The sequence below is a fragment of the Nerophis ophidion genome, linkage group LG01, assembly GCF_033978795.1.
Source record: "Nerophis ophidion isolate RoL-2023_Sa linkage group LG01, RoL_Noph_v1.0, whole genome shotgun sequence".
In the NCBI taxonomy this organism is placed as follows: domain Eukaryota; kingdom Metazoa; phylum Chordata; class Actinopteri; order Syngnathiformes; family Syngnathidae; genus Nerophis; species Nerophis ophidion.
Window position 1 is genome coordinate 83,195,731 of NC_084611.1, and position 25,065 is coordinate 83,220,795.

The 25,065-nt window shown below is 38.8% G+C and overlaps 1 protein-coding gene across 1 annotated transcript in view; it reads left to right on the plus strand.

Moving 5' to 3' along the window:
• LOC133560723 (protein ELFN1-like) overlaps positions 1 to 25,065 on the plus strand; it is a 224,243-nt gene that overhangs the window by 159,256 nt on the left and 39,922 nt on the right. Inside the window, exon 3 of the mRNA XM_061913566.1 lies at positions 21,047 to 21,089. The gene's annotated coding sequence lies outside the window, so the exon portion shown is untranslated. The remainder of the gene's footprint in view (positions 1 to 21,046; positions 21,090 to 25,065) is intronic.

Here is a 25,065-nt window from a genome sequence, read left to right on the forward strand (position 1 = left end):
AGGATCATTATAATTGAGGAAAAGAACCATCATAGAAGAGGCAAAGAACTGTCTTAAATGAGGCAGAGAACTGCCAAAGAACCCCGAAAGAATCATCATACGAGAGGCAAAGGACCATCATATCAGGAAAATAACTGCCAAAGAACCGCTAAAGAACCATCATACGACAGGCAAAAAACCATCATACAAGAGGAAAAGAATCCTCGTACGAGAGGTAAAGAACCATCATGTGAGAGGCAAAGAATTGCCAAAGAACTGCTAAAGAACCATCATACGAGAGGCAAATAACCATCACACCAGAGTCAAAGTTTTTTTTTAGGGACATACTACAGAAAACACCAGTCAAAGATCATCTACTGTATACAACAACAATAGTGTTTTGCTGTTTTAAAGAACATACTACAGAAAACAATAGTCAAAGATTCTTTCCATGACAAGAATAATTTCCTTTATTTTAAAGACACACTACAAAAAACTCTAGTCAAAGATCATCTATATTACTACAGCGATTTGATTTTTTAGGGACACACTACAAAAACACTAGGGCAATTAAATTTTTAGGAACATACTAGAGAAAGCACCAGTCAAAGATCATCTACTGTATACAACAACAAGAGTGTTTTGCTGTTTTAAAGAACATACTACAGAAAACAATAGTCAAAGATCATTTCTATGACAAGAACGATTTAAGGACACACTAGAAAAAAACACTAGTCAAAGATCATCTAGCTTCATTGCAATAAGGCGCTTTTGGTAGCCATCCACAGGCTTCCGGTTGAATTGTTCTGACCACTCCTCTTGACAATATAGTGCAGTTCAGCTAAATTTGTTGGTTTTCTGACATGGACTTGTTTCTTCCGCATTGTCCACACGTTTAAGTCAGGACTTTGGAAAGGCCATTCTAAAACCCTAATTCTAGCCATTCCTTTACCACTTTTGATGTGTGTTTGGGGTCACACCCAACTGCGCCCAAGACCTAACCTCCGGGCTGATGATTATAGGTTGTCCTGAAGAATTTGGAGGTAATCCTCCTTTTTCATTGTCCCATTTAAAGCATCAGTTCCATTAGCAGCAAAATAGGCCCAGAGCATAATTGTTAAGGTCTTGGTCAAGTGGGGGTGACCCCAGGATGCAGAGACGGGAGACAAGGTGGGATTACAAAAAATGAAAACATTTAAATAAACAAAAAGGGATCACTAAGGGCGATGGGGCAGAAACGCACACCATGTAATCTGGACAAAATAGGTTCCTCAGAGGTCAGCAGGAGAAAAGGGCCAGGGCACATTGAGCAGGGCAAGAGTCCAACACAAGAACTATTTTTACCTCAGGGGGACCGTACCAGGACTGGTGTAGCATTTGCATGCACGAGGGTACTTCTGGATACAATAACCGGCGAGGCCAACCTGTCAGTGACGAGCCTAAAGACTGCCGGGCTAATTGAGAGCAGGTGTGCCACAAGGTCCTCCCCTCGCCGAGGATGAAACACTGACTACACAGGTGCAGAACAGGCGAAGGCAGGATACAACTACAGGAGACAGGTCTGGACTCAAGGCGGGCCAGGAAAGTACCCGCACTCTTTTTTTACGAAGCCACGCTGTTGTAACACGTGCTGAATGTGGCATGACATTGTCTTGCTGAAATAAGCAGGGGCGTCCATGAAAAAGACGGCGCTTAGATGGCAGCATATGTTGTTCCAAAACCTGTATGTACCTTTCAGCATTAATGGTGCCTTCACAGATGTGTAAGTTACCCATACCTTGGGCACTAATGCACCCCCATACCATCACAGATGCTGGCTTTTGAACTTTGCGTCGATAACCGTCTGGATGGTTCGCTTGCCCTTTGGTCCGGATGACACGATGTCGAATATTTCCAAAAACAATTTGAAATGTGGACTCGTCAGACCACAGAACACTATTCCACTTTGCATCAGTCCATCTTAGATGATCTCGGGCTCAGAGAAGCCAGCGGCGTTTCTGGGTGTTGTTGATAAATGGCTTTCGCTTTGCATAGTAGAGCTTTAACTTGCACTTACAGATGTAGCGCCAAACTGTTTTTAGTGACAGTGTTTTTTTTTAAGTGTTCCTGAGCCCATGTGGTGATATCCTTTAGAGATTGATGTCGGTTTTTGATACAGTGATGTCTGAGGGATCGAAAGTCACGGTCATTCAATGTTGGTTTCCGGCCATGCTGCTTACATGGAGTGATTTCTCCAGATTCTCTGAACCTTTTGATGATATTATGGACCGTAGATCTTGAAATCCCTAAAAGTCTTGCAATTGCACTTTGAGAAACGTTGTTCTTAAACTGTTTGACTATTTGCTCACGCAGTTGTGGACAAAGGGGTGTACCTCGCCCCATCCTTTCTTGTGAAAGACTGAGCATTTTTTGGGAAGCTGTTTTTATACCCAATCATGGCACCCACCTGTTCCCAATTAGCCTGCACACCTGTGGGATGTTCCAAATAAGTGTTGGATGAGCATTCCTCAACTTTATCAGTATTTATTGCCACCTTTCCCAACTTCTTTGTCATGTGTTGCTGGCATCAAATTCTAAAATTAATGATTATTTGCAAAAAAAAAAAATGTTTATCACTTTTAACTTCAAATATGTTGTCTTTGTAGCATATTCCACTGAATATGGGTTGAAAATGGTTAGCAAATTATTGTATCCCGTTTATATTTACATCTAACACAATTCCCCAACTCATATGGAAACGGGGTTTGTAAAACACAACTATAATACTACCACCACCATGCTTGACGGTAGGCCTAGTGTTCCTGTGATTAAAGAACCTCGCCATATTGCTGGGTATTGTGGCCCAACAGCTCCGTTTTTGTTACATCTGACCACGGAAATTTCCCCCAGAAGGTCTTATCTTCGTCCATGTCATGTCAGATGAAAGAAAAATGGGTTTGGGCCACAAAACCCAGCAATATGTTTGTAAGGAGAGCGAGCTTGCACCTTGTTTTTTTTTCCTCAAATGATTGGAAAGTGGAAATTTGGCATTGATGTCAGTGTGGAGCACAGAGAAAACACACACACGCAAACACACACACACACACACTTCTCTATGCTCTTTATGTCAGATAATTTTAATTCATATTTCATCCTGGGCTCGTTCTACTCCAACTTGATCTATTATTCACTGCCTGTTTTAAAAATGTAACAGTGCGAAGGTCACCGATTCATGTGTCCCCTTTTTCTTAGTAACACACACACGCACACACACACACACACACACACACACGCCTACGAATGTGCGCACACATTTTAATTCACAGAACAAATGCAGCGGGTGAAACGCCATTGAAATAATGAGCGCCTGCTTCATAATTTAAACCTCTATGCATGTGCACACAATCTATGCAAATTACTCGGCACAATAACAACAACCAAAACACGAGTTAAAGCTGCAAGCAGGGATGGACGGGACCGACTGTTGCTGGTGTTTCCTGCCTTTACCCATTCAACATATCTTTACCTGCACATTACCTACCTTCCCTGCATCCTGGGGTCACACTGGTGCTTTTTTCCGTCACCCATACACGCTGGTGCTTCCTGCCATCACCCAAACTTATCTTTACCTGCACGTTACCTACCTTCTCTGTATCCTGGAGTCAAACTCGTGCCTCTTTCTTTCACCCAGTCAACATATCTTTGCCCGCACAGTACCTACCTTCTCTGCATTGTGTGGTCACGCTGGTGCTTCCTGCTTTTAAGCGGCCATCTTGAGACGGCAGCAGCATCAGCGCAGCAGTTCTTTGAAGGCTCGTAAAATCAAAACCGGCGCAGTTATTAAAACGCTTTTCGCAACTATTAGTCAGAAGGGTTCACTCTCTCTGCTGTGCGAGTTTGAAGTCGATACAACAAACGCGCTCAGAGGAGATAATGTTTGAAAAGAAGGTGACAGGTTTTTACAAAACTTTTGTTTTGAAGGGGTTTTGGCCAACTTCCTGTTGATTTTTGTTGAAGGATGTCAATGAATGAAATGTAGGTCTAAGTGAGACCTACATAGAGGTTTTTGGTTTCATGTCCCTACGACATTCCTATCCAGAAGTTACAAGCAGTTGTGTCTGTGTTTTCTTCCTAGGAGCAGTTTTGTCTGGGTTTTTCCTAGGGGGTGCTAAAGCACAATTTTGAGTTTTTTTTTGTTTTTTTTATTAGATCGCAATTTTGGCCAGTCCTGATGTGTGTGTCCAGTTTGGTGAGTTTTGAAGCATTTTAAGGGGGTCAAATTACAGCTCAAAGAGGCAGAAATGAAATTGTTTTTAAACTTTTGTTTTGAATGGGTTTTTGCCAACTTCCTGTTGATTTTTGCTGAAGGATGTGTGTTATGAATTTTAGGTCTAAGTCAGACCTACATAGAGATTTTTGTTTCATGTCTCTATGAAATTCCTAACGGAAGTTACAGGCAGTTTTGTCTGCGTTTTTTCCTAGGGGGCGCTTGTGCGCAATTTTGTGTTTTGGGGTTTGTTTTTTTATTAGATGGCAATTTTCACCAGTCTTGATGTTTTCTGTTAAATTTGGTGATTTTTGAAGCATGTTAAAGGGGTCAAATTACAGTTCAAAGAGGCGGCGCTATAATAATAATAAAACCTTAGCAATATAATAGGGTCCTCTGTCCCAAAGGGACATTCGGTCCCTAACTACACACTACTTTGTATTATATTGTGATTTTTACCTTCCATAATGTGTATACTGACAGATATAAGTTAGAACTACTTAGTATTATAAATGTTGTAGTTTTCATATTCCATAACGTGTCTACTGACAGATATAAGTTAGAATGAAAATACATGGGTACGGCTAGTAGCTACTATTAGCAAACAGATAGACCTACCAAGTCGGCGCATAAAAAGTTCAGATGGCCTTAAAACGCCACAACCGTCAGGCGTTGAAATTCAATCAGAGCAGAAACATAGGAGGAATCGGGATTAAAACCCGATACTTACCGCCCATTGAAAATATATGGGTACGGCTAGTGGCTACTATTAGCAAACAGATAGACTTACCAACTCGGCGAAATATCTTAACATCGACACACTCTCTTGTCGCAACTCGGCCCTGATGGTCGGCACCTATAAGTTCACAATTAGTTGTAAGAGGTTGGACGGTTGTTTTTACGATATGCAGGCAAACGACAACTTTAAAACATACTGGCTTAGCTACGGCACCTTGCAGCAGATGGTACAGAAAAAAACAAAAAAAATAATGTCTCCCTCACTGTGTCTGCGTACGGCGGCCATCTTTGAAATGGTTTTCAGTCCAGCGGTTATTTGAAGGTTGATAAAATCAAAACCGTAGAAGTATTGAAAGCTGTTTCATCAACTTTTAATCAGAAGCGTTTAATCAGAAGGGTTTAATCTCTCTCCTGTGGTAATTTGAAGCCGACACGACAAACGCACTCAGAGGAGATCATTTTTGAAAAAAGGTGACCGGTTTTTACAAAACTTTTGTTTTGAAGGGGGAATTGCCAACTTCCTGTTGATTTTTGCTGGGAGTTGTCAATATATGAAATGTAGGTCTAAGTGAGACCTACACAACGGTTTGTGTTTCATGTCTCTACGACGTTCGAAGTTACAGGCAGTTTTGTCTGTGTTTTATTCCTAGGGGGCGCTGGAGCGCAATTTTGAGTTTTGGAGTTCGTTTTTTTGATTAGATCGCAATTTTCGCCAGTCCTGATGTGTGTGTCCAGATTGGTGAGTTTTGAAGCATGTTAAGTGGCTCAAATTACAGCTCAAAGAGGCAAAGGTGAGTGTTTTTACAAAACTTTTGTTTTGAAGGGGGAATTGCAAACTTCCTGTTGATTTTTGCTGAAGGATGTCAGTGTATGAAATCTAGGTCTAAGTGAGACCTACATAGAAGTTTTTGTTTCATGTCGCTACGACATACCTACTGGAAATTACAGGCCGTTTCACCTGTGTTTTCTTCCTAGGGGGCGTTAGAGCGCAATTTTTAGTTTAGGGGTTAGGTTTTTTGATTAAATCGCAATGTTCGTCAGTCCTGATGTGTGTGTATTTGATCAGTTTTGAAGCATGTTAAGGGGGTCAAATTACAGATCAAAGCTGCGGAATAATAATAAAGAAAGAAAGAAAGAATAAAATGCTAGAAATTCAATAGGGTCCTCTGTCCCAAAGGGACATTTGGTCCCTAATAATTGCAGTATTTTTTTTATTATTATTTCCACACGAACAGGCTTTTGGACCACTCACGACTAAGAAAAAAAGCAGGCATTCATACTATTTCGTGCTAACGACGCTGTTAGGGTGGATGGGAATATCGGTCACCATGGCAACACTAAGGATGCTGCTGTCCTTAACAACAGATGAGTTAAGGGTTCAGGCCACGATATCGCTGACATAGGTGGCGCCCTCTTTAGGTAGAGTAAGAAATGCTTTGTTAAAGGTGCTAGCATCGATACAACACGTATATAATACAGTTTTAATTGTTATTACGCTAATAGTCAATACAGTTTTAATAGTTGTTATGCTAATAGTCAGTAGGGATGGGTACCGTTCACGTTTAAATTGATACAAATTTTTTAGTACTTTTGTGTATATTAATATTAGTAGTTTTTGATAGTCATATCGTATTTCTTATCATTTTAGTATGAGCTGAATCTAGTCTTTTGTTGCACCCTAAAAAGTGTTAATAGTGTAAGTAATTTACTTATAAAGCCCTTGCCGTTTGGAACGTGTGGTGGTTTTTTACTAGCACATTTGGAAGTGTTGGGATCGCCATGTAAAACCGCTAATGCTAATGAGCGGCATTTCAGTAGCATAGCCAGTGTGTATTAGCATCAAGGTCGCGCAAATTTAGCGGAAAAGTGGAGCCTTGCCTTACTTAGGTTGGAGCGTTTCATGAGTCAGTTTCTTTGTTAACGTTGAGAATTGCGACATTACTTGCAGGTATTTTTTCCGACTCCGCTCTCAGTGCTGCTAGAGTGATCGGCAACCAGGTGGTAACATGACGTCGTTAGATTTTACGTGAATCTGTGGATTTCGGTTCAGTCCCGAAAAAAAAAAAAGCTACCAAGGCAATTAATCGCAAAGAAGGTAAGTTGTTGTTTTTAATATGACGGTCATGTTTTTCAAGCAATTTCGCTAAAATTTGCTGCATGTGTGCTCGTCAGTCCCCCGAGGATGTGTACCGAATTTGGTGGCTATTCAACCAAACAACCAAAAGTTACAGTGAGTGTTTTGAAGATGTGTGTGAGAAATTTCAAGTCACTTGGTCTTACAGGGTTAAACAACAGCACCACGCACACGTCATAGTCAGGATTTTAAATGTATTTTAAAAAAATGTTTACCTTTTTTGTGTGTAGCGCTTCGGAAATAAAAAACAAAATACATACACTTCAAAAAGTTTTGATGGGTACCAAAATAAATAGTCAGTACCTCAACGCCACATTTTTCAACAAATCTTGCTGAAATTTGCCACATATGTCCCTGTCAGTTCCCTGAAGAGGTGTACCGAATTTCGTGGCGATTCAATCAAACACCCGAAATTACAGTGAGTGTTTTGAGGAACTATGTGAGAAATTTCAAGTCACTCGGTCTTACAGGGTTTAAAAAAAGCACCAAATGTGGTTTAATTGTCAAGATTTGTTGTTTTTTACCCTCTTTGTGTGCAGTGCTACATACACTTCAAAGTATTGAAGGCTACCAAAATAAATAGTCCACACCTCAACGCCACGTTTTTCAGCCAGTCTTGCTGAAATTTGCCACATATGTGCTCGTCAGTCCCCCGAAGATGTGTACCGAATTTGGTGGTGATTCAACTAAACGGCCGGAAGTTATAGTGAGTGTTTGTCAGGTTCGAACACTGATCACATCTATTAAACAGACACGAAGCAAGGAATCATGCAGAGACAGAGTTCAATTCAGCTCATGAGGAGAACGCATGGAGCTGCACACTTAGTCACAGTCCCAGTCAACATCACTGAGGCCGACTCTAAAAAGAGTGGTCACACATATCATGCAAAGCAGCTCCTAGTACGCACATTGCGTGACAGAATTTGCTGGGGCCTTGTCTCTGCTTCGTCTGCGTGCTGTCGTCTTATCTTCGTTCAGGTCCTTGAAGTCCTCGGCTGTTTGCGGGCTAAAACAAAGATAACATCCGCGGCTCAGACAATAAGTTTTGGTCCTAGCACAAAAATAAAAAATACAGCTTGAGCACAATACTGTAAGCATACTAAAGTTGTGTGATAACTTACACAAAATTATTCCGTCTTTTGAAGAGCTGTGTGAGAAATTTCAAGTCACTCTGTGTTACAGGGTTTAAAAACAGCACCACGCACACGTAATTGTCAGGATTTTAAATGTATATATTATTTTCTTCTACGCTTTTTGTATGCAGCGCTACATACAGTTCAAAAAAGTGGTGAAGGCTACCAAAGTAAATAGCCCATACCTTAACGCCACGTTTTTCAACCAATCTTGCTGAAATTCACTACATATGTGCTCGTCAGTCCCCAGAAGATATGCACCGAATTTGGTGGCAATTCAACCAAACGCCCCAAAGTTACAGTGAGTGTTTGTCAGGTTCAAACATTGATGACATTTAGTAAACAGACAAGAAGCAAGGAATCATGCAGAGACAGAGTTCAATTTAGCTCATGAGGAGAACGCATGGAGCTGCACACTTAGTCACAGTCCCAGTCAACGTCACTCAGGCCGACTCTAAAAAGAGTGGTCACACATATCATGCAAAGCAGCTCCTAGTACGCACATTGCGTGACAGAATTTGCTGGGGCCTTGTCTCTGCTTCGTCTGCGTGCTGCCGTCTTATCTTCGTTGAGGTCCTTGAAGTCCTCGACTGTTTGTGGGCTAAAACAAAGGTAACATCCGCGGCTCAGACAAGAAGTTTTTTGTCCTAGCACAGATAGAAAAAGTACAGCTTGAGGCCAATAAGCATACTAAAGTTGTGTGATAACTTACACATAATTATTCCAAATGTGTTTTGAGGAGCTGTGGGAGAAATTTCAAGTCACTTGGTGTTACAGGGTTTAAAAACAGCACCACGCACATGTAATTGTCAGGATTTTAAATTTATATATTATTTTTTTCTACGCTTTTTGTATGCAGCGCTATATACAGTTCAAAAAAGTGGTGAAGGCTACCAAAGTAAGTAGCCCATACCTTAACGCCACGTTTTTCAACCAATCTTGCTGAAATTCACCACATATGTGCTCGTCAGTCCCCAGAAGATATGCACCGAATTTGGTGGCAATTCAACCAAACGCCCCAAAGTTACAGTGAGTGTTTGTCAGGTTCAAACATTGATGACATTTAGTAAACAGACAAGAAGCAAGGAATCATGCAGAGACAGAGTTCAATTTCAAAAACTAAAAACTTGCACTTCAAAAAGTGGTGAAAGCTACCAAAATAAATAGTCCACACCTCAACGCCGTTGTTGTCTTTTGCTCAGGTCGTCCATGTTGTTGTCACGAAGCCGGAAGAGGACACAAGTGGACCGCCTGCTGCTCTTCCTCCCACTGACGTGCGTCCATGCTGGGAGTTGTTCTCGCCGCTTTTAGCAGCCAATTAAATATCGCTTTCTGTCACCGTGACGACTAATTAGCGAACAAGCATGCACTTTCCAGGCCCCTGTGTGTGTGTGTGTGTGTGTGTGTGTGTGTTCTTTGAGCAGGACACGACGTGGTCGTCAGGAGAATGGCAGTAAAGACTCGAGTTGCGGCGTGCAAAAGTCGTTTTAATTGTCTCCGTCAGCCAATTTTTTTCCTTGTCAAAGTCTTCCTATTAAAAAAAGCCCCGCCTCTGAATTTGCATAAACTTGTCAACCTTGCGTCCCTGGCAGCACTAACGTGTTTTTTTTTTCAAAGTTGTCGTCTTTACGCCAAAAGTTTGCCAGCACCAAAGCTGCAAAAAGATGGAGACGATGGTCTGTTGGAGCTGGGAAAAATTTCGATGGACTGACTGTAGCTTTACATGCAGCTGGTAATATAGAGGATCTTTGTCTTGCTTTTTTGTGCGATAGGTCCGTAAAAACACTAGATCTCTCCATCTTTGAGCAGAGCAATCGTGCCGTATAGAGGATCTTTGACAATCCTTTTTAAATCGCATTTTTACAAAACTTTATCTCCGAAAAAAAGCACTGTAGTCATGTAGAAAATCTTTGACGATCATTTTTGCAGTATATCCTAATTCCACTGCTGTCTTATAGATGATCTTTGACTAGCGTTTTTGTTTTGCAACAGGTCCCTAAAAACACCAGATCTCTCCATCTTTGACGAACACTTTTAATAATTAAGGTTAAAAACAGCAGGGCAATCTTGCTGTATAGAGGATCTTTGACAATCCTTTCTAAATCGCATTTTTACAAAACTTTATCTCCGAAAAAAAGCACTGTAGTCATGTAGAAAATCTTTGACGATCATTTTTGCAGTATATCCTAAAAAGAGCATTCCACTGCTGTCTTGTAGATGATCTTTGACTAGCGTTTTTGTTTTGCAACAGGTCCCTAAAAACACCAGATCTCTCCATCTTTGACGAACACTTTTAATAATTAAGGTTAAAAACAGCAGGGCAATCTTGCCGTATAGAGGATCTTTGACAATCCTTTTTAAATCGCATTTTTACAAAACTTTATCTCCGAAAAAAAGCACTGTAGTCATGTAGAAAATCTTTGACGATCATTTCTGCAGTATATCCTAAAAAGAGCATTCCACTGCTGTCTCGTAGATGATCTTTGACTAGCGTTTTTGTTTTGCAACAGGTCCCTAAAAACACCAGATCTCTCCATCTTTGACGAACACTTATAATAATTAAGGTTAAAAACAGCAGGGCAATCTTGCCGTATAGAGGATCTTTGACAATCCTTTTTAAATCGCAGTTTTACAAAACATTATCTCCGAAAAAAAATTGCAGAGCGCTCTAGTCGTGTATAAAATCTTTGACGAGCTTTTTTGCAGTAAATCCTAAAACAGCATTCCACTTCTGTCTTGTAGAGGATCTTTGACTAGCGTTTCTTTTTTTTTTGTGTGTGCAATAGGTCCGTAAAAACACCAGATCTCTTAAGAATTAAGGTTAAAACAGCAGAGCAATCTTGCCGTATAGAGGATCTTTGACAATCCTTTTTAAATCGCATTTTTACAAAACATTATCCCCGAAAAAAAATTGCAGAGCGCTCTAGTCGTGTATAAAATCTTTGACGAGCTTTTTTGCAGTATATCCTAAAACAGCATTCCACTTCTGTCTTGTAGAGGATCTTTGACTAGCGTTTTTTTTTTGTGTGTGTGCAATAGGTCCGTAAAAACACCAGATCTCTTAAGAATTAAGGTTAAAACAGCAGAGCAATCTTGCCGTATAGAGGATCTTTGACAATCCTTTTTAAATCGCATTTTTACAAAACAATATCTCCGAAAAAAAATTGCAGAGCGCTCTAGTCGTGTATAAAATCTTTGACGAGCTTTTTTGCGGTAAATACTAAAATAGCATTCCACTTCTGTCTTGTAGAGGATCTTTGACTAGCGTTTTTTTTTTTTTTTTGTGTGTGCAATAGGTCCGTAAAAACACCAGATCTCTTAAGAATTAAGGTTAAAACAGCAGCACAATCTTGCCGTATAGAGGATCTTTGACATTTCCTTTTTAAATCACATTTTTACAAAACAGTATCTCCGAAAAAAAATTGCAGAGCGCTCTAGTCGTGTATAAAATCTTTGACGAGCTTTTTTGCAGTATATCCTCAAACAGCATTCCACTTCTGTCTTGTAGAGGATCTTTGACTAGCGTTTTTTTTTTTGTGTGTGTGTGTGCAATAGGTCCATAAAAACACCAGATCTCTTAAGAATTAAGGTTAAAACCGCAGAGCAATCTTGCCGTATAGAGGATCTTTGACAATCCTTTTTAAATCGCATTTTCACAAAACATTATCTCCGAAAAAAAATTGCAGAGCGCTCTAGTCGTGTATAAAATCTTTGACGAGCTTTTTTGCAGTATATCCTAAAACAGCATTCCACTTCTGTCTTGTAGAGGATCTTTGACTAGCGTTTTTTTTTGTGTGTGTGTGCAATAGGTCCGTAAAAACACCAGATCTCTTAAGAATTAAGGTTAAAACAGCAGAGCAATCTTGCTGTATAGAGGATCTTTGACAATCCTTTTTAAATCGCATTTTTAGAGAACTTTATGTGGGGGGAAAAAACCCTGCAGAGTGCTCTTGTCATGTATAGAAAGAATCTTTGAGTAGCATTTTTGAGTACCATTTTTACAGTATGATCTAAAAAATAAATAAAAAATGCATAGTGAAGTGAATTATATTTATATAGCGCTTTTCTCTAGTGACTCAAAGCGCTTTACATAGTGAAACCCAATATCTAAGTTACATTTAAACCAGTGTGGGTGGCACTGGGAGCAGGTGGGTAAAGTGTCTTGCCCAAGGACACAACGGCAGTGACTAGGATGGCGGAAGCGGGAATCGAACCTGCAACCCTCAAGTTGCTAGCACGGCCACTCTACCAACCGAGCTATACCGCTATAGCAATCTTTTCTTGTAGAGGATCTTTGATAACCGTTATTTTTTTTTTGCAATAGTTCCTTAAAGGCCTACTGAAATGAGATTTTGTTATTTAAACGGGGGTAGCAGGCCCATTCTATGTGTCATACTTGATCATTTCGCGATATTGCCATCTTTTTGCTGAAAGGATTTAGTAGAGAACATCGACGATAAACTTCGCAACTTTTGGTCGCTAATAAAAAAGCCTTGCCTGTACCGGAAGTAGCAGACGATGACGTCACCGGTGTGAGGGCTCCTCACGTCCTCACATTGTTCATAATGTGAGCCTCCGACAGCAAGAGCTATTCGGACCGAAAAAACGACAATTTCCTCATTAATTTGAGCGAGGATGAAAGATTCATGGCTGAGGATATTGATAGCAAAGGACTAGAAAAAAATAAATAAATAAAAAAAAGTGAAAAAAAAAGGCGATTGGGAGCGATTCAGATGTTTTTAGACACATTTACTAGGATATTTCTGGGAAATCCCTTATCTTTCTATTGTGTTGCTAGTGTTTTAGTGAGTTAAATAGTACCTGATAGTCGGAGGGGTGTGTCCACGGGTGTGTTGACGCCAGTCTCTGAGAGAAGTCACGAAGCTACAGCAGGACAGAAGCTCCGCTGATCTCCGGTAAGAGGCGACTTTTTACCACAATTTTCTCACCGAAACCTGCAGGCTGACAAGTGGTCGAGAACCATGCTTTAAACAAGGAAACACCATGTGTTTGTGTGGCTAAAGGCTAAATCTTCCCACCTCCATCTTTCTACTTTGACTTCTCCATTATTAATTGAACAAATTGCAAAAAGATTCAGCAACACAGATGTCCAAAATACTGTGTAATTATGCGATGAAAAGAGACGACTTTTAGCCGTAAGTGGTGCTGGGCTAATATGTCCCCTCCAACCAATAACGTCACAAACACGCGTCATCATTCCGCGATGTTTTCAACAGGAAACTCCACGGGAAATTTCAAATTGCAATTTAGTAAACTAAAAAGGCCGTATTGGCATGTGTTGCAATGTTAATATTTCATCATTGATATATAAACTATCAGACTGCGTGGTCGCTAGTATCAATCAATCAATCAATGTTTATTTATATAGCCCCAAATCACAAATGTCTCAAAGGACTGCACAAATCATTACGACTACAACATCCTCGGAAGAACCCACAAAAGGGCAAGGAAAACTCACACCCAGTGGGCAGGGAGAATTCACATCCAGTGGGACGCCAGTGACAATGCTGACTATGAGAAACCTTGGAGAGGACCTCAGATGTGGGCAACCCCCCCTCTAGGGGACCGAAAGCAATGGATGTCGAGCGGGTCCAACATGATACTGTGAAAGTTCAATCCATAGTGGCTCCAACACAGCCGCGAGAGTTCAGTTCAAGCGGATCCAAGACAGCAGCGAGAGTCCCGTCCACAGGAAACCATCTCAAGCGGATCAGCAGCGTAGAGATGTCCCCAACCGATACAGGCGAGCGGTCCATCCTGGGTCCCGACGAGCGGTGCATCCTGGGTCTCGACTCTGGACAGCCAGTACTTCATCCATGGTCATCGGACCGGACCCCCTCCACAAGGGAGGGGGGGACATAGGAGAAAGAAAAGAAGCGGCAGATCAACTGGTCTAAAAAGGAGGTCTATTTAAAGGCTAGAGTATACAGATGAGTTTTAAGGTGAGACTTAAATGCTTCTACTGAGGTAGCATCTCGAACTGTTACCGGGAGGGCATTCCAGAGTACTGGAGCCCGAACGGAAAACGCTCTATAGCCCGCAGACTTTAGTAGTGGGTTTCAGTAGGCCTTTAACAAATTGTTGACTTCCATCAGCGAGGGAGGAAGGACACACGATTAAGAAGCGATCGGCAAAAAGTAAGACGTTGGCGGGGGAGGGGGGTGGAGGGGGAGGGACCCTGCACGGGCGTCTTGAAGAAAGCAAACGTAGTGATGCATCTTCTCGCATTTGATAACAAGGTACTTGACCTCTTTGGCAACACTAAGTGCTTCGCTTTGCTCGTTCGACTGCCGCGTTGTGGGTAGTCAACACACACACACACACACACACACACACACACACACACACACACACACACACACGTATAAGCGTTACCTAACTGACATTCAGTAAGAGTCAGGGCGCCATGACCAGCTCACCACGCCCCGAGCGGTCCCCCCCCCACCTGCGCCCGATGAAGACCTGCTCCTGATGGAGACCAGCTGACTCACGCTCGCTGCTCCTGGGCCTGCAGGTGGGGGAGGGGATTGTGTGTCTGTGTGTGTGTCACTGTGTGTGTGTGTCGCTTCAACTTGCTGTATGAATATGATGCTGGGTTGTGTGTGAGGTGTCACAGTGTGTTGTCTATTTTTAGCTCATTGACTTGAGAGCTCGTGCTTTGGGAGGACTCGTCGTCCATCTTTGTTGTCGTCTTCCACCTGACCGACTTCTATCTGGCACGCTTTGTGTGTGTGTGTGTGTGTGTGTGTGTGTGTGTGTGTGTGTGTGTGTGTGTGTGTGTGTGTGTGTGTGTGTGTGTGTGTGTGTGTGTGTGTGTGTGTTTCAACCCTTCTTGAGACATCCACAAGGAAAAGTTCCGTCCATATGAGGACCGGTGAACAAGCATCTAATAGACAGCCAAGTTTCTAGAGTCCGTGAACATTGCTCCAAAGTCAGGATTTTTGGTTGATTTAATGTGTAGTTATTTTAGACCAGTTGATAGGCCGTTTCTTTTCTTTCCTCATGGACTGGAATCTCATTATTATGTTAGATCCACTATGGACTGGATTCTCATAGTTATGTTAGATCCACTATAGATTGGACTTTCACAGTATTATGTTAGACCCACTCGACGTTGACTTGAGAGCTCGTGCTTTGGGAGGACTCGTCGTCCATCTTTGTTGTCGTCTTCCACCTGACCGACTTCTATCTGGCATGCTTTGTGTGTGTGTGTGTGTGTGTTGTATTTCAACCCTTCTTGAGACATCCACAAGGAAAAGTTCCGTCCATATGAGGACCGGTGAACAAGCATCTAATAGACAGCCAAGTTTCTAGAGTCCGTGAACATTGCTCCAAAGTCAGGATTTTTGGTTGATTTAATGTGTAGTTATTTTAGACCAGTTGATAGCCTGTTTATTTTCTTTCCTCGTAGACTGGACTCTCACTATTATGTTAGATCCACTATGGACTGGAGTCTCATTATTATGTTGGATCCCCTATAGACTGGACTTTCACAATATTATGTTAGACCCACTTGACGTTGACTTCAGAGCCCATGCTTTGGGAGGACTTGTCGTCGTCCATCTTTGTTGTCGTCTTCTACCTGACCGACTTCTATCTGGCACGCTTTGTGTGTGTGTGTGTGTGTGTGTGTGTGTGTGTGTGTGTGTGTGTGTGTGTGTGTGAGTGTTCTTATATTTCAACCCCTCTTGAGACATCCACAAGGAAAAGTTCCGTCCATATGAGGACCGGTGAACAAGCATCTAATAGACAGCCAAGTTTCTAGAGTCCGTGAACATTGCTCCAAAGTCAGGATTTTTGGGTGATTTAATGTGTAGTTATTTTAGACCAGTTGATAGGCTGTTTCTTTTCTTTCCTCATGGACTGGACTCTCACTATTATGTTAGATCCACTATGAAGTGGAGTTTCACAATATTATGTTAGACCCACTCGACGTCGAGTTGAGAGCTCGTGCTTTGGGAGGACTCGTCATCCATCTTTGTTGTCATCTTCCACCTGACCAACTTCTATCTGGCACACTTTGTGTGTGTGTGTCTGTGTGTGTGTGTGTGTGTGTCTGTGTGTTTGTATTTCAACCCTTCTTGAGACATCCACAAGGAAAAGTTCCGTCCATATGAGGACCGGTGAACAAGCATCTAATACACAGCCAAATACTAGAGTCCGTGAACATTGCTCCAAAGTCAGGATTTTTGGTTAATTTAATGTCTAGTTATTTTAGACCAGTTGATAGGCTGTTTCTTTTCTTTCCTCATGGACTGGACTCTCATTATTATGTTAGATCCACTATGAACTGGAGTTTCACAATATTATGTTAGAACCACTTGACGTTGACTTGAGAGCTCGTGCTTTGGGAGGACTCGTCGTCCATCTTTGTTGTCATCTTCCACCTGACCATCTTCTATCTGGCACACTCTGTGTGTGTGTGTGTGTGTGTGTGTGTGTGTGTGTGTGTGTGTGTGTGTGTGTGTGTGTGTGTTCTTATATTTCAACCCTTCTTGAGACATCCACAAGGAAAAGTTCCGTCCATATGAGGACCGGTGAACAAGCATCTAATAGAAAGCCAAATACTAGAGTCCGCGAACATTGCTCCAAAGTCAGGATTTTTGGTTGATTTAATGTCTAGTTATTTTACACCAGTTGATAGGCTGTTTATTTTCTTTCCTCATGGACTGGACTCTCACTATTATGTTAGATCCACTATGGACTGGACTTTCACAATATTATGTTAGAACCACCCGACTTTGACGTGAGAGCTCATTCTTTGGGAGGACTCGTCGTCCATCTTTGTTTGTGTGTGTGTGTGTGTGTGTGTGTGTGTGTGTGTGTGTGTGTGTTTGTAGTTCAACCCTTCTTGAGACATCCACAAGGAACATTTTTGAGTAAAATGATGACTTTTGTCAAAATTTTGCCAAGTAAAATTCCGATCATAATTCTAATATTGCCAAATTGTTTTCTTATAACATTGTGACATTTGTCGAGTAATATTGCGACTGTTTTTATAAAACTATCAAAAATGTTAAACTTTTCTTGTAAAATTGCGACTGTTAATGAGTAAAATTACAACTTTTATCATATTGCCAATTTTTTTTGTTGTTCTTGTAAAACAGTGACTAATTTGGGTAAAATGATGATTTTTGTCAAAATGTTGCCAAGCAAAATTACGATCATTAGTACAATATTGCCCAAAATTTTTTTATAACATTGTGACTTTTGTCAAGTAAAATGACAACTCTTTTCATAAAATTGTCAAAAATGTTAAGCTTTTCTTGTAAAATTGTGACTGTTATTGAGTAAAATTCCAATTTTTATCACAATATTGCCAAATTTTTTGTTGTTGTTGTAAAACAGTGACATTTTTTGGGTAAAATGATGACTTTTGTCAAAATTTTGCCAGGTAAAATTCCGATCATTATTATAATATTGCCAAAATGTTTTTTTATAACATTGTGACTTTTGTCGAGTAAAATTCCAACTTTTATTATTTGTTGTTGTTGTAAAACAGTGACATTTTTTGGGTAAACTGATGACTTTTGTCAAAATTTTGCCAAGTAAAATTCTGATCATTATTAAAATATTGCCAAAATGTTTTCTTATAACATTGTGACTCTTGTCAAGTACAATTATGACTCTTCATAAAATTTACAAAAATGTTAAACTTTTCTAGTAAAATTGTGACTTTTATTGAGTAAAATTCCAACTTTTAGCACAATATTGCTAATTTCTGTTGTTGTTGTTGTTGTTGTAAAACAGTGACATTTTTTGAGTAAAATGATGACTTTTGTCAAAATTTTGCCCAGTAAAATTCCTATCATAATTATAATATTGCCAAAATGTTTTCTTATAACATTGTGACTTTTGTCGAGTAAAATTCCAACTTTTATTATAATATTGCCTAAATGTTAAGTTTTTCTTGTAAAATATTGACTTGTGTTGAGTAAAATTACAACATTTATTAAAATACTGCCAAAACATTTTTGGGTGAAATTTTGACCATTTTCTTGTGAAATTCCAACAATTTTTTCACAACTAGCTTTTTTCATATTTGCATATTATGCATATGTTATTAATAAATAAACTAAATAAAAAATTATCCGGCCACGGATAATGCTCTGTTACCGATTAACATGCTAGTTGTCAGCTAGCGATTAACATGCTAATTACCAGCAAAAGATGAGCATACTAGTTGCCAGCTAGCTAGCTATTATTGTGCTAGTTGCCAGTTAGAGATTAACATGCTAGTTGCCAGGTAGCTATTAAAGCTCTAGTCTCCACCAAGCGATTAACGTGCTAATTGCCAGCTATTAGATTAGCATACTAGTTCCCAATTAGCTATTACCGCACTAGTTATCAGTTGGCGATTAACACACTAGTTGCCAGCAAGAGATTAGCATACAAGTGCGATAGTTCTGTTGCCGATTAACATGCTAGTTGTCAGCAAAAGATTAGCATACTAGTAGCCAGCTCGCTATTATTGTGCTAGTTGCCAGCTAGAGATTACCATGCTAGTTGCCAGCTAGCTATTAAAGCTATAGTCTCAACCTAGCGATAAACATGCTAATTTCCAGCTAAAAGTTAGCACACTAGTTGCCAGATGTTAGATTAGCACACTAGTTCCCAGTTAGCTATTACCGCACTAGTTATCAGTTAGCGATTAACACACCAGTTGCCAGCAAGAGATCAGCATACTAGCGCGCCTGTTCTCAGTTATCAATTAACATGCGAGCTGTCAGTTAGCGATTAAAGTGTTAGTTGTCAGCTAGCGATTAGCATGCTAGTTAGCTATTACCACTGTAGTTGTCAGTTAGCGATTTCCGTGGTGGTTACCAGCTAGCAATTACAGCGCTAGTTGTCAGTTAGCGATTACTGCACTAGTTGCCAGCAAAATATTAGCATACTAGTAGTCAGCTAGGTATTATTCCGCTAGTTGCCAGCTAGCGATTAACTTGCTAGTTGCCAGCTAGAGATTAACATGCCAGTTGTCAGCTAGCTATTACTGCTTTAGTCTCCACCTAGCGATTTTAATTGCCAGCTAGACGTTAGTACACTAGTTGCCAGCTCGCAATTACCCTGCTAGTTGTCAGTTAGCAATTAACATGCTAGTTGCCAGCTACTAAATTAGCTCACTAATTCCCAGTTAGCTATTACTGGACTAGTTATCAGTTAGCGATTAACACAGTAGTTTCCAGCAAGAGATTAGCATACTAGCCCGCCAGTTCTCAGTTATCAATTAACATGCTAGCTGTCAGTTAGCAATTTAAGTCTTAGTTGTCAGCTAGCGATTAGCATGCTAGTTAGCTGTTACCACTGTAGTTGTCAGTTAGCGATTTCCGTGGTGGTTACCAGCTAGCAATTACAGCGCTAGTTGTCAGTTAGCGATTACCGCACTAGTTGCCAGCAAAAGATTAGCATACTAGTAGTCAGCTAGGTATTATTCCTCTAGTTGCCAGCTAGAGATTAACTTGCTAGTTGCCAGCTAGAGATTAACATGCCAGTTGTCAGCTAGCTAATACTGCTTTAGTCTCCACCTAGCGATTTTAATTGCCAGCTAGACGTTAGTACACTAGTTGCCAGCTCGGAATTACCCTGCTAGTTGTCAGTTAGCAATTAACATGCTAGTTGCCAGCTATTAGATTAGCACACTAGTTCCCAGTTAGCTATTACCGCACTAGTTATCAGTTAGCGATTAACACACTAGTTTCCAGCAAGAGATTAGCATACTAGCCCGCCAGTTCTCAGTTATCAATTAACATGCTAGCTGTCAGTTAGCAATTTAAGTCTTAGTTGTCAGCTAGCGATTAGCATGCTAGTTAGCTATTACCACTGTAGTTGTCAGTTAGCAATTTCCGTGGTGGTTACCAGCTAGCAATTACAGCGCTAGTTGTCAGTTAGCGATTACCGCACTAGTTGCCAGCAAAAGATTAGCATACTAGTAGTCAGGTAGGTATTATTCCTCTAGTTGCCAGCTAGCGATTAACTTGCTAGTTGCCAGCTAGAGATTAACATGCCAGTTTTCAGCTAGCTAATACTGCTTTAGTCTCCACCTAGCGATTTTAATTGCCAGCTAGACGTTAGTACACTAGTTGCCAGCTCGCAATTACCCTGCTAGTTGTCAGTTAGCAATTAACATGCTAGTTGCCAGCTACTAGATTAGCTCACTAATTCCCAGTTAGCTATTACTGCACTAGTTATCAGTTAGCGATTAACACACTAGTTGCCAGCAAGAGATTAGCATACTAGCCCGCTAGTTCTCAGTTATCAATTAACGTGCTAGCTGTCAGTTAGCGATTTCCGTGCTGGTTGCCAGCTAGCAATTACAGTGCTAGTTGTCAGTTAGCGATTAACGCGGTAGTTCTCAGCTAGCTATAAGTGGTGCTTTGTATTATTTGAATATCTTGCGCAAATATGTTATAATTCTATTTTTTTTACTCTCATAACGATCTGGAGTACACGTGTAAATCGTAATTCCACTCATATTTATTATTGAGCGGTTAAGCCCAACCTCAGACTAATGAGGTCATTGACTACGTCCCAATACTTTTGCCAAGGAGAGAGGCAGGACATGTTTGTGGTGCTTAGTGAGCGGGGTGTCATCAAACTTTTACAGCTCCCACAAAGATGTGCAGTAAAGATGGAAACACTTCTATAAATCGAACAAGACGCCATCTTGGATTTCTTTGCTTGGCCTCCTCTCAGGCTTTTATTGTGGCGGGGTGCCATAGAAGGAGGGAAAAACTGATGTCAAATTAAACCGTTTGGGGGTTATAATGCTCTTTTTCTTCATCTTTTCGTGTTTAGGGATGGCAAGAAGTCGGAGAGACTGAGGAGCAGGACACCAAAGGTAAACACAATGTTTTTTTTCTTCATATAGATGGAAGAATCTTGAATATGTATAAAAAAAATAGTTTACATCTTGTCACTTCACGGTCGCTGCAGCGTCAACACAATAAGACAGCTTGTTTTTCAAAATAAGAGCCTTTATTTGTCTGCCTCAGAGCGAGAAGCCTACTGTTTTTTCTCATAATTTTAGCTTGTTTTTTCAACAAAGAATATTTGTGAAATATTTCTTCAAACTTATTATGATAAAAATAAAAAATAAATATTCTGGCAAATCTAGAAAAATCTGTAGAATCAAATTTAAATCTTATTTCAAGTCTTTTGAATTTCTTTTAAAATTTTTCTTCTGGAAAATCTAGAAGAAATAATGATTCGTCTTTGTTAGAAATATAGCTTGGTCCAATTTGTTATATATTCTAACAAAATGCAGATTGGATTTTAACCTATTTAAAACATGTCATCAAAATTCTAAAATTAATCTTAATCAGGAAAAATTACTAATGATGTTCCATAAATTATTTTTTTAATTTTTTCCCAAAAAAATTCGAATTAGTTAGTTTTTCTCTTCTTTTTTTCGGTTGAATTTTGAATTTCAAAGAGTCGAAATTGAAGATAAAGTGTTTCAAAATTTAATTTTCATTTTTTTTCAGTTTTTTCCTCTTTTAAACCATTCAATTAAGTGTTTTTTTCATCGTTTATTCTCTACAAAAAACCCTCCGTAAAAAGGGAAAAAAATGTATGACGGAATGACAGACAGAAATACCCATTTTATATATGTATATATATATATATATACATATATATATACATATATATATATATATATATATATATATATATATATATATATATATATATATATATATATATATATATTTATTAAAGGTAAATTGAGCAAATTGGCTATTTCTGGCAATTTATTTAAGTGTGTATCAAACTGGTAGCCCTTCGCATTAATCAGTACCCAAGAAGTAGCTCTTGGTTTCAAAAAGGTTGGTGACCCCTGCTCTACATCATCCATCTTGCCAATGTTGTCAAGAACCTTGTTGATTTTGAACAATATTGGGATCATAGGTCAAGGTTCAAATTACTATTCAATAGAATAGGCTCCAGCAGATATAAATCTATGTAATAAATATATTTAATCGCACTAAAAATATATTAATAGTAATATTATACTTATATTATTCATGGATTATTACATTTAATAATGATATAATAATTTAACAAATAAATATAATAATGAAATACAAATAAAACAACACCAGTATACTAAATATTATATATATATATATATATATATATATATATATATATATATATATATACTCGCATAACACTAAAATATTGCTCTAGAATATATACATATAATAATATTTATTTGATAGAAATCTATGGAATTGTATGATTTATGTAATATTACATTCATAATGACATAATAATATAACAAATACATGTAATACAATATTGAAATACACTTAAAACAACACTAGTATGCTAAATATTATAAGTACATATACTAGTATAACACTAAAATATTGCTGTAGATTATATAAATACAATATTAATATGTATTTGATTTAAATATATGTAATAAATAAATAGAAGCGGACTAACAATATATTAATAGTAATATTATAGATATATTATTCATATATTACATTAATAATGATATAATAATATAACAAATAAATATAATAATGAAATACAAATAAAACAACACCAGTATATTAAATATATATATATACATATATATATATATATATATCCATCCATCCATCCATTTTCTACCGCTTATTCCCTTTCGGGGTCGCGGGGGGCGCTGGCGCCTATCTCAGCTACAATCGGGCGGAAGGCGGGGTACACCCTGGACAAGTCGCCACCTCATCGCAGGGGCCAACACAGATAGACAGACAACATTCACACTCACATTCACACACTAGGGCCAATTTAGTGTTGCCAATCAACCTATCCCCAGGTGCATGTCTTTATACATATATATATATATATATATATATATATATATATATACTCGCATAACACTAAAATATTGCTCTAGAATATATACATACAATAATATGTATTTGATAGAAATATATGTAATTAATAAATAAAATCAGACTAACAATATATAATAAAGATGTATTATTCATGAAGATGTATTATTCATGTAATATTACATTCATAATGATATGATGATATAATAATATAACAAATACATGTAATAAAATAATGAAATACACTTAAAACAACAATTCTAAATATAAATATATATACTAGCATAACACTAAAATATTGCTCTAGAATATATAAATACAATATTAATGTGTATTTGATATAAATATATGTAATAAATAAATACAAGCGGACTAACAATATATTAATAGTAATATAGATATATTATTTCCTTAATATTATATTCATAATGATATAATAATTAAAAAATATATAGATGATACTGAAATACAAATAAAACAACACTATTATACTAAATATTATATATATATATATATATATATATATATATATATATATATATATATATATATATATATATATATATATACTATACTAGTATAACACTAAAATTTTGCTCTAGAATATATAAACACAATATGCATTTTATATAATTCCATGTAATAATTCTATTTAATTGGACTAAAGAAATATTAATATTATACTTATATTATTCAAGTAATATTACATTCATAATGATACAATATAACAAATAAATATAATAATGAAATACAAATAAAACAACACTAATATACTTAATATTATAAATATATATAATAGCATTACACTAAAATATCGCTCTACAATATAGTAATAATAATACATGATCTATGAAATACAACAATAAACAATACTAATATGGTCAAAAATAATAAATGATATATGAAATCAATGTAATACAACGATAAACAATAATAATATAGTAATATAATAAATCATGTTTCCTGTCTTTCTATCTTTTTCTCTTTCGAATGACAAAAAGTAGATCAACGAAAAGCGTTGCGCTTCACTCGCCGTGATCCGCAAGGCCTCCTTTACATTGTAGTCACGGGCGCACTGCGGGCCGTTATCGGTCAAGACAGAAGTTATCGCGGACGCCATCGACAGCACTCGTCTCCCCCAGTCGCCGTGCTCGCCGCGGAGGTGGGCGGGGCCAGGGACCGCCACTCTCATCGTTACTGCTGCTCCTCTTGTCAGCGTCACCTTCATCACACCACTATCATCATCCTCCTCCTCCTCTTCCCGCCCTTTTTTGTGTGCACCGTCTGTGTGTGTGTGTGTGCGTGTGTGTGTGTGTGTGTGTGTGTGTGTGTGCGTGTGTGTGTGTGTGTGTGTGTGTGTGTGTGTGTGCGTGTGTGTGTGTGTGTGTGCGTGTCAGCCCGTGTGTGAATAATGAGGTGATTTTTATTCGTCCTCCCTGTCCTCTCGCCCTGTCAGGACCGCTGATTTCATTTGTATGTGGAGATGAAAAGAACGATTGTGTGCGTGTGTGTGTGTGTGTGTGTGTGTGTGTGTGTGTGTGTGTGTGTGTGTGTGTGTGTGTGTGTTCTTATATTTCAACCCTTCTTGAGGGATCCACAAGGAAATGTTCCGTCCATATGAGGACCGGTGAACAAGCATCTAATAGACAGCCAAATACTAGAGTCCGCGAACATTGCTCCAAAGTCAGGATTTTTGGTTAATTTACTGTCTAGTTATTTTAGACCAGTTGATAGGCTGTTTATTTTCTTTCCTCATGGACTGGACTCTCACTATTATGTTAGATCCACTATGGACTGGACTTTCACAATATTATGTTAGAACCACCCGACGTTGACTTGAGAGCTCATTCTTTGGGAGGACTCGTCGTCCATCTTTGTTGTCGTCTTCCAAGGAAAAGTTCCATCCATATGAGGACCGGTGAACAAGGAACATTTTTTGAGTAAAATGATGACTTTTGTCAAAATTTTGCCAAGTAAAATAAT